The following is a 14452-nucleotide window of genomic DNA, read 5'->3' as shown; positions in this document are numbered from 1 at the left end:
CATCTGCTTTGCTCTGATAAAGAACTTTTGTTCTGAAAGAGCTAGTTGCAGATGTGAGGCTGACTTAGCTATTTTCCTAGCTTTCCAGCATGCATGTTCAAAAGGCTGGAAGGCAATCCTGCCAATCAGCTTGGTGAATATAATGCAGCAATTAGGGATGCTGTGTTCTCCTTACTGTTATCTGCCTCTAGAACTGATTTTTCATCGTTGCTCATAACATAGTTATGCACCTGGCCAGCGGCCACAGGACGATAATACAGGTCAATACTCTGGGTGGAGGTGGCAGTATTTTGTGCTGCATTGTGTGCTCCGTAAGATTTTTGGAGCTTGGGATATTTTATTTTATACCCTGACCTGGCTTTACACTTCTCTACAACTTTACCCTTGACCTGTCTGATGTGTTCCTTGGTTTTCCTGATGCTGTTTGAACAATAATGTTCTATAACAATCCTCTGAGGCCTTCATAGAACAGCTGTAGTTATAATGAGAAAAAAATTACATGCAGATGGATTCTATTTACTAATTAGGTGACTTCTAAAGGCAATTGGTCACACAGGATTTTATTTTAGGGGTATCAGTACAGAGAGCTGAATACAAATGCTCGCCACATTTGGATTTCTATTTATTAAAAATTTTGAAAACCATGTATCATTTTCATTTCACTTCACTTCACTTATACTTGTTACTAGAGATGGCCTTGCGGTTCGCCCAGTCGTCGTTTCGCACTGAACAGGCAAACATATGGCGATGTTCGCCGGCGCCATATTCTTTTGCAATGTGCAGAACTTTGACCCATGACACATCCATCAGGTGGGACAGGACAGCCAATTGAGACATTTTAGCACATGGACACACCCTCTACCCTATAAATAAACCCGATCTGCCCGCTATTTTAGATTCAGTCTTTTGCCAGTGTAGGGAGAGGTTGCTGTGTGGAGCAGGGACAGACTGTTAGTGACACCAAACGCTAGCTAATAGGGCCACAAAAGTCCTTTTAAGGACTGGCATAGGTGTGCTATCGATAGGTGTGACATACCTATTTCCTGTGATATACTTAAACTTTCTAACATAGAAAGTATATTATAGAGCATTTGTATTGTGCAGCAGTTGTGTGCGGTTCTGCTACGATACTGCAGCTGTACAAAGGGACAAACGCTATTGGAATAACTAATTGCAAGTTGTGTGATATACCAATTGCCGCCCCAAAAAATTGATTGAGGAATGGGTGTGATATACCTATAATATACTTTCTATATAGAGCATTTGTATTGTGCCGCAGTTGTGTGCGGTTCTGCAGCAATACCACAGCTATACAGAGGGACAAACGCTATTGGAACAACTAATTGCAACTGGTGTGATATACCAATTGCCGCTCCAAAAAACTGATTGAGGAATGGGTGTGATATACCTATAATATACTTTCTATATAGTGCATTTGTATTGTGCAGCAGTTGTGTGCGGTTCTGCTGATATACAGTACCGCAGCTATACAAAGGGACAAACGCTATTGGAACAACTAATTGCAACTGGTGTGATATACCAGTTGCCCCCCCAAAAAAATGATTGAGGCAGGTGTGTGATATACCTATAATATACTTCCTATATAGTGCATTTGTATTGTGAAGCAGTTGTGTGCGGTTCTGCTGAGATACCGCAGCTATACAGTGGGAAAAACACTATTGGAACAACTAATTGCAACTGGATAACCCTCTTGCCCAACGGCTGTCTGCCGGCTTTTCGGAACTGGTAGCCCACCAACTTCTGCCATATAAACTGGTGGACTCGGAGGCCTTCAGAAAATTTGTGGCCATTGGCACACCGAAATGGAAAGTCCCCAGAAGGAGATATTTCTCCCAGAAGGGCATCCCAGAGCTACAGTATATGGCACCCGTGTGGATTTGGTGTTACCGCCACGGATTGTATGCAGGCCTGCCTCTTCTTCTCTTCCTCCTCTTCCATCCTCCGTCTCCTCCTAGGCTAACTCCTCCTTTTCCACTGCTACCGCCTCTTCCGCTGCACCAACGCTGCACCAACGCTGCACCAACGCTCCCCAGAACCTATTCGACATGCAAGGTGAGACGTTGCCATGCTGTGCTGCGGCTGTTTTGTCTGGAAGCCAAGAGCCACACCGGTCCTGCAATCCTTTTAGCTCTGCGGTCACAGGCTGATGAGTGGCTAACCCCGCTGAATTTGACAGTTGGTAAAGTGGTGTGCGACAACAGTGCCAATCTGCTGAGTGCGCTGAAACAGGGCAAAATGACACACGTGCCGTGGATGGCACACTTCCTGAACTTAGTCATGCAGCGATTCGTTGCCAAATACCCCAGGGTCCAGGAAGGTCTTGCGGCAGGCCAGGAAAATCTATGGCTATTTTAGAAGTTCTTAAACGGCCATGGCTCGCCTTGCTGACGTTCAGCGACGACACTACCTGCCCGTCAGACATCTTATTTGTGACTGCCCGACGCTATGGAACTCCACCTTGTATATGCTTGATAGGCTGCTTCAGCAGAAAAGTCCTGGTAACGACTTCCTGTACAAACTCTGCGACATGACAGGTTCTGGGGAGCTTGTTTAATTTTCATAGCGCCAGTGGCTGCTCATGAGCGACGCATGCATACATCTGCGGCCATTTGATGAGATCACCAAGCTAGTAAGTCACAGCCAAGGCTCCATGAGTGACATCGTTCCTTACGCCTTCTTTCTGGAGCGTGCATTGTGTCGTGTCATTGAACAAGCCGACGAGCAGCAGGAGCTGGAAGATGAGGAAGTCGCAATGCTGGATGAATTCCCAGGGGGGCTACTCCATCCGAGACAAGTCAGCAGGAGTCTGAAGAGGAGTCAGAGGAGGATGGTGCCTAGGGGGAGGAGGAGCAAGAAGAGCAGACTTTAAACTTTTTTGGGATCCCTGGTGTTGTCCGTGGCGATGAGCAGGAGTCAAGCCGCTCCACCTCTTCCAATTTTGTGCATTTGGGGGCCTTCATGCTCCAGTGTTTGAAGAGGGACCCCCGTATAAAAAGCATAAAGGTCAATGACCAGTACTGGGTGGCAACGTACTTAGACCCCTGGTACAAACACAAAATGGTGGACATGTTACCAGCATCACAGAGGGCTGTCAGAATGCAGCATTTCCATGCCTTGCATCGAGAGATGCTGCATTCTGCTGTTGCGGGCACTGTGAGAGGAATTTCCACCCACAGTGAAACAGGTGCGGGTACCAATCCTACAGTGCATGCAAGAAGAGGGCGGTTTGAAGATGTGTTGGTCACTTCGGATATGAGATCAATCTTGCAGCCAACACATGGACAGCCGCCCTCCAGATCCAGCCTCAGGGAACTCGTAGACCGACAGGTGTCCTACTAAATCGGGTTTATGGCTGATGTGGTCGCTCTGAGAAGCGAGTAAACCCTTGACTACTGGGTGTGCAGGCTTGACCTGTGGCCAGAGCTGGCACAATTTGACATGGAACTCTTGGATTGCCCCTCGTCGAGTGTCCTGTCTGAAAGGACGTTCAGAGCAGCAGGGGGGATTGTGACCGATAAGCGCACTCGCCTAGTTCACAAAAAGAATGGCTTAAACAGAAGAAAATACGCCTTCGTGAGTGGCCCAGTCAGAGTCCTGACCTCAACCCGATTGAGAAGCTGTGGCATGACTTCAAGAAAGCGATTCACACCAGACATCTCAAGAATATTACTGAACTGAAACAGTTCTGTAAAGAGGAATGGTCAAGAATTACTCCTGACCGTTGTGCACGTCTGATCTGCAACTACAGGAAACGTTTGGTTGAAGTTATTGCTGCCAAAGGAGGTTCAACCAGTTATTAAATCCAAGGGTTCACATACTTTTTCCACCTGCACTGTGAATGTTTACATGGTGTGTTCAATAACAACATGGTAACATTTAATTCTTTGTGTGTTATTAGTTTAAGCAGACTGTGATTGTCTATTGTTGTGACTTAGATGAAGATCAGATCACATTTTATGACCAATTTGTGCAGAAATCCATATCATTCCAAAGGGTTCACATACTTTTTCTTGCAACTGTATAATGTGAAAAAAATGTGGGAAAGTTCAAGGGATATAAATACTTTTTCAAGCGACTGTATACATCTACATAGTGTTGATCACGAATATTCGAATTTCGAATTTTTATCGCGAATATAGGTACTTCGAAAATTCGCGAATATTTCGAATATAGTTATATATTCGTAATTTCGAATATTCAATTTTTTTCCAGATTTTTTTTGATTTTTTTATTCCCGATTTATTTTTATTTTTTTAAACAGTACACATGATCTCTTCCTGCTTCTATCTTGTGGGCCAATAAGATGACTGCAATATACTTGACTTTAGGAGTAGTTATGAGCGGCAGGGGTCATATTCGAAAATGCGCAAATTTTTTTTCTTGAAAAAATCTGCAAGGTAATGATTGTGTAATATGCAAATTTTCGTAATTCGAATTTTCGGATTTAAATTTTTATAGCGAATTTTTCAACTTTTAGACAAAGAAGATTATAGCACTATATTAGCTAAATTGCTCTATATTCGTTTTTTTTGAATATTCGCAATATTGCTATATATTCTTGTTTTAGAATATTACAAATATTCGAAAAAACAAAGTTATAGCAATATAGCGAATATTCGAAAATAAACGAATATAGAGCAATTTAACTAATATAGTGCTATAATCTTCTTTGCCTAATAGTTGTAATTTTTTTCTCATCTGAAGTTCAGATTAAGCTAAATTATTGCTCTATATTAGTTTTTTTTAGAATATTCGCTATATTGCTATATATTACGAATATTCGAAAAAACTTATAGCAATATAGCGAATATTCAAAAAATCGAATATAGAGCAATTTAGCTAATATAGTGCTATAATCTTTGTCTAATAGTTGTAAGTTGAAAAATTCGCAATAAAAATTCGAATCCGAAAATTCGAATTACGAAAATTCGCATATTACACAATCATTACCTTGCCGATATTTTTCAAGAAAAAAATCGTGAATTTTAGAATATTCGGCGAATATTCTAAAAATATTCGCGAAATATTGCGAATTCGAATATGACCCCTGCCGCTCATCACTACATACATGTGACATAAGCTAAAAATGTGCAGCATGCTGAAGAAAAGGTACACATTGACCTCAAATGAACAGCTAAACAAAAGTGTAACAAAAGTGTACTATAAATCTGCAATACCCAATACAAGGTAACGGTAGACCTAAAGTTCATCAAACTATCAGCAATAAAGCAGTAGTGCTGAATATACAAAGCAATATTAGATACAAATAAAATAAAATTATATGGGACATCACCAAACTTGGCATCCCACATTTTTATATATATATATTTTTTTAAATCCAGTATTTTTTACATTGATTATTATTCTATTTTTCATTTGTATGGTTGCTAGAGATGAACGACGCTTTGAAAAATTAGATTCGGCTGCTTTTTAATGCTCCTTATGGCTTATTTCAGGGAATGAGACGCAAATGGACTAAAGATACATATTTTTCCCCTCGTAAAATCATGAAACAATGATGTAAAGAGAAACACCACCTTTTCACAACAGTCGAAGCCTTTCAAAGGGCATGCAGCTTAACTCAAAAAGATTGTACACAACCAAAAATACAGAAAAACAATTAAGTAAACCACGTTCCCAATTTCATCACTACATACAATCATTCCCACATCGGCATTGGCTCTTTCTTCTAACTTATCAGTTTCTGAAGAAATCCCTTCCAAATCATCGATAGAATATGTTTAGAAGGACAAAAACCATCAAAAACTTTTTAACAAATAGAAAGTTTAAGACTGTATGTCCATAGGGATTAAATAAACACAAAACTTATTTTATGAATTAAAGGGGAGTTTCAAATTTGGTCATTGCAATTGTAAATGTTGCAATTCCATAAAATATTCAAATTACAGGCAGGTTTTTCCAGTACTTAGCATTTGAACCAGATCTTAACATGCAAATGTTATCTGTCTCACAAGTACGAGCCATTGAAACCCATTGAACCTTGTGCCAATGTTACTTGTCGCCAACCCACTCCCTGCCCTAGTCTACAGTATAACACAGCCCTACCGAAAACCTTGAAAAAAAACTGCGCTACCTGTCCGGATCTAATGGATTGGCTGCACAACATAACATTACACTGCACCGAGTACCAATGTTCTCTGTCTGCAAACCAACACCTTCCTCAGTCCACAGTATATCACGGTTCTACCCAAAGAAGACACAAGAATAAATAAAAAACAGCTGCGCCTGGACTGACAGCGGGGAATGCAAACTACAAAAATCAGCAGGGCGAAACACATTCGTAAACAAGGACTACCACCATCAACATAATAAAAACATACAAACAGATAACAAAAACACATGACATGGACATACACGGGGGACAAATGGTGTAACAAATAGTACAGGGGTGTCAAATATTCTTTTCGAGCCTAGATTGGCCATTTTGACCCCTCAGTACCTGGTGAGGCGTGTGCTGCTCAGAGGTAACCCCTTTATGGCCAAGCTGACTAGGCCACACTGCATGATTTGTTACTTGGCTACTACTACTGGGCACATTGCAACTACTTGCACAAGGGCAATTCCTTGCAATGTGTCCTTTGTTCCCACACCTGAAACACCTGACTTGGCTTTTGTGTGTTTTGTACTTACCTGTTTTTGAGTGTTTCGCAATATGACCTAAGCCAGCACCTGCAAAACATCTAATGTTTTCCCTGCATGGCTTAGGACTGTCTACACTGCCGTCATGCTCCTTTCTTTTAAATTGTTCCTTCCTCGGGGATGCACTTTTCACAATATTTTTCCCCCAAAGTCATGTAACAATTTCTGTTATTCTGGATATTCTCAATTTTTGGGAGATTTGATGTATCACAGACTTATCTCCCCACTTTTTGCCCTGGACAGGGCAACATTTTTGGAGATTCTGGTCCTGACTTTAAGGAAAAAGAAAGGGCCGGCGCCATTTTGGAAAAATTGTTGATGACATGTTGCATGCCAGTCATCAGCTGGGACCTAACAGCAATGAAGACATTTCATTTGGCTACCATCATGTTAGTAGAGGCAGCCCCTTCCTTTAAGGCCTTGATCTCAGCATACGACTGAGTCAATTGAGCCTCAATTTCCTCCTTCTGCCTCTGCAGCTCTACTAACTGTGACTCTAATCTAGCCACCTGCGTGTCTCAGTCAACTGTAGATTGTACATACTCTGCCAGCTGTGCCCACAATGCCGAAAACTGTTTCGAATTACTGGCACAGCACTGGCAATGAATGTTCGAAGGAATTTTCTCTGTTAACCGAGACACCAGTGCAACACGCTCTGGCTTGCAGATGCTATCCTCAAATGTATGCACAAGTTAGGCTAGCATCTGAAGCCGTTTGGTTGCCTTATTCAATATGTCCGTTTGTTAATGACTACATGACTTGTCATGACTACAAGCCTGTGTCAACAAATCGGACCATATTATTTCTGCGGACTTTAATGTGGTGGGGAGTATAGGGCTAAATGTGCTATGTTTAGCTAAGTGCTGTAGTGTGGAGAAGTCCATACTCACTTTTTGTTGAGATGCCATCTTCTCTAGTGCTGTCTTTTTCTGTCCTTCGTTTGCTGCTTGGAGGAGGTCCTCTAGTACCCAGAACGTTTGCTGCTTGGAGGAGGTCCTCTAGTACCCAGAACGTTTGCTGCTTGGAGGAGGTCCTCTAGTACCCAGAACGTTTGCTGCTTGGAGGAGGTCCTCTAGTACCCAGAACGTTTGCTGCTTGGAGGAGGTCCTCTAGTACCCAGAACGTTTGCTGCTTGGAGGAGGTCCTCTAGTACCCGGAACGCCTTCTCCCGACCAGCCGGACTTCTTCTGATCAGCACCAACGGCGACAGTTCTCTCAAAGCGATGGTATACAACGACTTCTTCTATGGACGCTCGCACGTGTTCAGGGGACGTGTAAAGCAACAGAAAATTGTTAAAATACAAAAACTAAAGATTTAGGTTCTCTGCTGTAGATATTGCTCTGTGTTCAGCTCTGATTGAAAAACCGAGTTACCTGTCCGAACTATCAGGCTCCGGACGCACAGAATCCACTGCCCGCGTCTCTCTTGCCTGACTAGTTCACAGAGTGAGCGATTTTCTTCACCATAGCCAAACACAGAAACAAATTCCTAGCAGTGGGCTTGGCTCACCTATGTAAAAGAAATATTGTTATTATTATTACCAATACTGAATATTAATAATTATTATTGTCTCCTAGCTGTCTTGCCAATGTAAAAGGGTATATTAATTATTTATATCTCAGATTAAAATCAATAATTAATATTAATTAATAGGCATAGAATCATCTATTATTGACCCCGCCTATTTATTCTTTATTCTACCTTTTCCTGAACTGCGTGCGTTGAATTACGACGGCAACAAAAGACTATAAACTGTGCTTGAACAATAAAGTATTTATTAAACAATTACAAGTCTACAGTCAATTATTTCTGCTATATTTATATATATTTATATCAATGGTTATATAAATATATATATACATAGAGACGCACACAGTAATACACTAACAGCACTATAATAAATCTACATAAACTAACACTATACTATCCCAACTACAATTCCACTTCAAAATCTATCCAAATATACACTTTCACACATGTAATAGCAGCACCCTCCCAAACCTTACTACACGCAGTCCCTACAGGGTAAAAAGGGTTAAATACAATATACAGGGGTAGCTGTGGGATATTGTAGGGGGTTAATGATTTCTGGCAGTGGGAAAGGGTTAATATAAGGGTATGGCAAGGTAGGGGTAAATGCAGGGAATCAGGGATGGATATATTTGTGGAAGTGGGAAAGGGTTAATCAGGGTTGGTGGCAAGGTGGGGGTAAATGCAGGGATTTCAGGGATACAGGGGTTAAAAGTATTCATCTAGTCTCTCCTACTAGGGCAGTGCCGCTTTGTCACCACATTATACTGCACATTTTTGTCAGAGTAGGTCCCACTTAAAGAGGCAACCTTGGCGTGGTGAGTGGGCTTATGTCAAAATGTTCACTAATGCCTCTTGTACAGCATGCAGTATAGGGGGCTGAACACTTTAATATTGCACTGAGAAGCTAGTTTAATTAAATCTAAGCATAGCATTGTGGATGTGCAATTCAGTTCTGTTTTTCTCCCTTTGATATATACAGGGGTTAAAGATACTCAGCCAGCCTCTAAGGGGTTAATGCTCGTTCCTAGGGACTGATCCTCGCTTGGGCTCGTTTTCCAGTGGTCCAGTTATCCGGGCGGCATCTCCCCCCCTCCCCCCGGGTAACCCGTGATTGGGGGTCATATATAGAAGTATATATATATATATATATATATATATATATATATATGTGTGTGTGTGTGTGTGTGTGTGTGTGTGTATGTATATATATATATATATATATATATATAGTAGAGTTCAAGGGATAATCGTGGATGATAGATATGTGTCACCGAGGTTCCTGGCCTCCATGAAGTAAGAGCCGGTTTCATGTGTTGTGTTAGCAGCATTTGCTGTTTGACATGTTGCTATTTAGTATAGCTGTAATAACTGATCCGGGACGGCTCTTACAGGGAGTAGTCAAAGTGCTGGGTGGGTGACTACTCCCCACATTTCAGGCCGGGTCTTCGTTATGGGCTATTAAACACAAGCAGCACTGTCAGGCGGTGTGGATTACTCCTCTTTGACAGTGGAGCTCTGTCAGTCTCTGTGTTGGGACCTGAGAGTTTGGGCCTGGATTAAAGGGTTTCTACCACTTGGATTTCACATAATTTGGTGTCAGACACTAGCGCTCCGCTAGGGTCTGCTCTGCCAAACTATCCTGCTATAATAGATTTTGGGGCAGCCGTTTACCTAAAAAAAGAACTTTTATTAATATGCTAATGACCCTCTAGGTGCTATGGGGGCGTCATTAGCACCTAGAGGATCGGTCTACCTTCTCAAGATGCCGCCGCTCAGCGCCTCCCTCCAGCCCGCCCATCTGCTTCGGAATGCATCAAACGGACGACTTCACGTGCATGCGCCGTGCGCGGCTGTATTCGGCGCATGCGCAGTGAATGTCCGACCGCTTCCCTGCTCATAGATATCCAGAAAAATAAAAAACGGAGACAGCACGTCCAAAAAGGTGCAAAAAGTGCACTTTATTCCGGATGCAACGTTTCGGCTGCGTGTTAGCCTTTTTCAAGCATCGGCGCAGGCGCAGTGGAGATGTCTGAGCAGGGAAGCGGTCGGACATTCACTGCGCATGCGCCGAATACAGCCGCGCACGGCGCATGCGCGTGAAGTCGTCCGTTTGATGCATTCCGAAGCAGATGGGCGGGCTGGAGGGAGGCGCTGAGCGGCGGCATCTTGAGAAGGTAGACCGATCCTCTAGGTGCTAATGACGCCCCCATAGCACCTAGAGGGTCATTAGCATATTAATAAAAGTTCTTTTTTTAGGTAAACGGCTGCCCCAAAATCTATTATAGCAGGATAGTTTGGCAGAGCAGACCCTAGCGGATCGCTAGTGTCTGACACCTAATTATGTGAAATCCAAGTGGTAGAAACCCTTTAAGGCCTGCTACCTTGTTGGTGTGAAAGCAGGTGGATTCTGCTTTGTCCAAGGACTTCTTCTTTGCTGCATTAAGTCAACGAACACCAAAATCACAAGGTGACTGTTTTCCTTGAAACTGACTTTTTGTTTTGTCACTTACTTAGGGCTTGTTCACACGACCGTATGGCTTTTTCAGCTGTTTTGCGGGCCGTTTTTCAGTTTTTTTTTGTTTCAGTAGTGTTTCCGGTTCCATTCCATTTTTCCGTATGGCATATACAGTAATTACATAGAAAAAATTGGGCTGGGCATAACATTTTCAATAGATGGTTCCGCAAAAAACGGAACGGATACGGAGAACATTCCATATGTGTTCCGATTTTTTTTGCAGACCCATTGACTTGAATGGAGCCACGAAACGTGATTTGCGGGCAATAATAGGACATGTTCTATCTTTAAACGGAACGGAAAAACTGAATTATGGAAATGGAATGCATAAGGAGTACATTCCATTTTTTTGTGGAACCATTGAAATTAATGTTTCCGTATACGGACTGCATACGCAACAACAAAAAAAGGCCTGTATACGGAATGTAAAGACTTTGTTGTTGCCTATGTACTGCATCTGTTAACCTGCCTATCAGAGCGAACCCCAACAAAATATATATATATATATATATATATACATACATACATACACACACACAACCTTGGGGGCATAAAATATAACTACACACATATATATATATATGTTATATTGTGGGCTTTCGTGCTGGTAGACAGGATTAGAGACGCAGTATAGAGGCAACAACAAGTTCTTTGGATTAAACAGTTCAGAGTTTTATTCACACTTTAGGCAAGTGACAAAACAAGCAGTCATAATCAAGCAAAAAGTCACCTTGCGGTGTTGGTGGTAATTCACACCATGTGGCATTTCTGCCACAAAGAGTCCTTGACCATAGCAGCACCAACCTGTTTTCATGCCAAACAGGTAGCAAGCCTTCATCCAGACACAAGGCTCCCAGATCCCAACACAGGGACCTCGCTTCTGAGCCCAGCTGTCTATTTATGGATATCCAGGTTCTGCCAAAACCCGGAACGGCACTTAAAATCTGGTCGGGAATTTGACCTCACCTGGCTGTAAATCAGCCCAGCAGAACATGCTGGGAGGAAAATACCTGCCTTGCCAGACAAAACCTCTCACTGTGTCACAGTATATATACAAATACAGGGGCAAATTTACATACACCCATACATCTTGGGGGCATATATAAGTGTATATATATATATATATATATATATATATATACACACAGTATACACACACAAAACATATATGCAAATCTGCCACCTCCCTCTACAATATCTATCAAACCATGCACCATCAAGATAGAGGTTCAGGTTTCCAGATGTAGTTTTGGAAGCAAAACAATATATAATGTATACCTGTCCTTTTTGTTTTTCTTCGGTTTTTTAGAACCCACTCAGAACTTTGTCTTCCAAAAGTGCATCAAGAAACCTGAACATGTGGCCGTGCCCTTCTAGCAGTGGGAGAGAAGGAAAAGCCATAGACACATAGGCTATAGTAGTGAGGGAAGGAAAGGGCATTCTTAGCAAGAAATGCCAACTGAACTCTGAACGGGCAGCTCCACAATCTAGCTTGTCTAGGAAATAATAAGAGCAACAGCCGTTAAATACACATCTTTTTTTTTTCCAATGGTTCACATTTGGTTGTAATAAATCTGCCAATTAGAGGAGTTATCAAGGATTTTTATATTGATGCCCTATATTCAGCTGTATGTAAAGGCGTCAATGCTCAGTGAGCGCTTAGGCCTCTCCTAGGCCCTATGACATCATGTTCATTGGTCACATGTCCTAGGCACAGCTGAATTACATTAAAGCTACTGGGGCTGATCTACAATACCAAGTACAGCCGATATCCAATAAACAGCCCTTTGCTTGGTGAGCTGTGAGGAGCTCCAATAAGCTCCACAGTTTCCTTAAACAGCTAATCGGAGGGTTTACCGAGAATCAGATCCTTGCTGATCTCATGTTGATGACCTAGTCTTAGGATAGACCATCAATATGAAAATGTAGGACAACCCCTTTAAAATAAAGCATTTAGTTATGGTATATACAGTATAGTAGAATTGTCGGTTATGTTGAAAGCCATGTTTGAAACAATCCATGAAGTGCCTTATTCAGTTTGCTGTTCATCTTTATAAGAACCAAGGGGATGAGCATGTTTTTGATGGTTGAGCATAAAAATGAAGCATACAGATAAATTTTATTGGTACTTAAATTAAACCAGTAGAGACCAGCCACAAAATATAGAGTGTTAATGGCCAATAGAGAGAGAATGGTCCTAATAGCTCGAACATGGGCTTCAACATTGGAAGTTCTCCTGGGTCCTTCGATGTTATTTTTCATTTTTTCCATATGTTTATAAAGGAAAAAAATGGTGGTCAACGCTGAAGTATACAATATCAAAAATGAGAATGAAAAGGTTACACTATATATGTTATTGTGTGGAATATACCGTTCATACAGCTTCAATGATCCTTCATGAACATAGTCAGTGTAGGTGGCATTAGATGAAAGTGGTTTTGAATTGGTCCACACTGAGAGAAAACTGGAAATACAAAAGATGGTAGGACTGTTAAGATAAAAATCCATTTTGCCACTTTTGGAAACATTTTCTGTAGGTAAATGTAAAACCATTGGTCGATCTTCACAATTTTCAAACAGAAGTATAGGGAGAGCCAAGTGGAAAACCACATATTGCTGGAATTCATAGTCAGATACAAAATCACAAAGCATTTATTGGCAGTGTCAGTAGATATCTTTATCGGCTGTAGTACTAAAAATACTCTTTCAAAAACATTCAGAAGAAGATATGAAATATTGAGAGCGGAGATGTTACAAATGAAGTTGATCACCTAAATGAATCTTTTTTGACTTGCCTACATCCAATGCAATGACCAAAAGGATGAAGGTGTGTCCTGCAGAAGCAACCAGCGTAACAAACATATCAATGAAGGCGAGGACAATCTGTTCAATTGACATTTTGTTTCAAAGATCCAATACCACAGTCTACGAGCTTGCTGTTAGGGCAAATAGTGCCAGGTATTACTTTAGCTGCGAAGTATACCTCACAGTGATATGCATAAATCTAATGCAACCTACTAACGTAGAAAGTGATATGTGCACAGAGATGACATACAATGTTCATCTAAGAAGATTTGCATTTGTTCTTTTAGAGCAAATTCTCACTGGCAAGTTTACAAAAATATGTCACATTGAACCAAAGGTGGCATTCTGAGGCTAAAATATTCAACTAGAGCATAAAGACGATGTACAAATATTAAGACAAGAGTATAAATAAAGTGCATAGTGATTAGATGCTTGAATACAGCACAGCCGTGTTGTTGAAATCCACGTGTGCTATAGTTGCCAAACAATTTACGCTAGTGTAACGGATAGTCAGTTGATGAGACACTTTGGCCCACATTTACTAAGGTGGAGTGCACCTAGCTTCTGGCTTAAATTGCACAATGTGGTGCAATTTGTTGCATCTAATTTAGAGAAGCTGTCTGCACCTAGACTGAAAAGGAAGTATGGCTTACTGGAAAAAGACAAGCATTGTGGAGCAGTATACACCGTCTATAAAATGTTACACTTACATTGTGCAAGTAATTCCGCTTTCACAAGAACCCGTGGCACTATTTAGTAGTGAGGTGTGGGATTTATCTCGTCAGATTTAGTATTATAGCTCCATGTGGTTGTAACCTGCTTTCCCAGGATCCTGAAAGGCAAATCTGCCTAGATTGCAGCATGGAGGTTGAATTAAATTTGAAAGTAATATCAAGCTTTATATTAAGTGTATTTAA

The 14452-nt window shown here is 41.4% G+C and overlaps 1 pseudogene; it reads right to left on the bottom strand.

Moving 5' to 3' along the window:
* LOC122921307 overlaps positions 1-13628 on the bottom strand; it is a 36733-nt pseudogene extending 23105 nt beyond the window's left edge.
* Positions 13629-14452: the final 824 nt, after the last annotated feature.

Source organism: Bufo gargarizans, chromosome 11, assembly GCF_014858855.1.
Source record: "Bufo gargarizans isolate SCDJY-AF-19 chromosome 11, ASM1485885v1, whole genome shotgun sequence".
In the NCBI taxonomy this organism is placed as follows: Eukaryota; Metazoa; Chordata; class Amphibia; order Anura; family Bufonidae; genus Bufo; species Bufo gargarizans.
The sequence above is the reverse complement of the archived record's forward strand: the minus strand, read 5'-3'. Positions and strand labels throughout refer to the sequence as shown.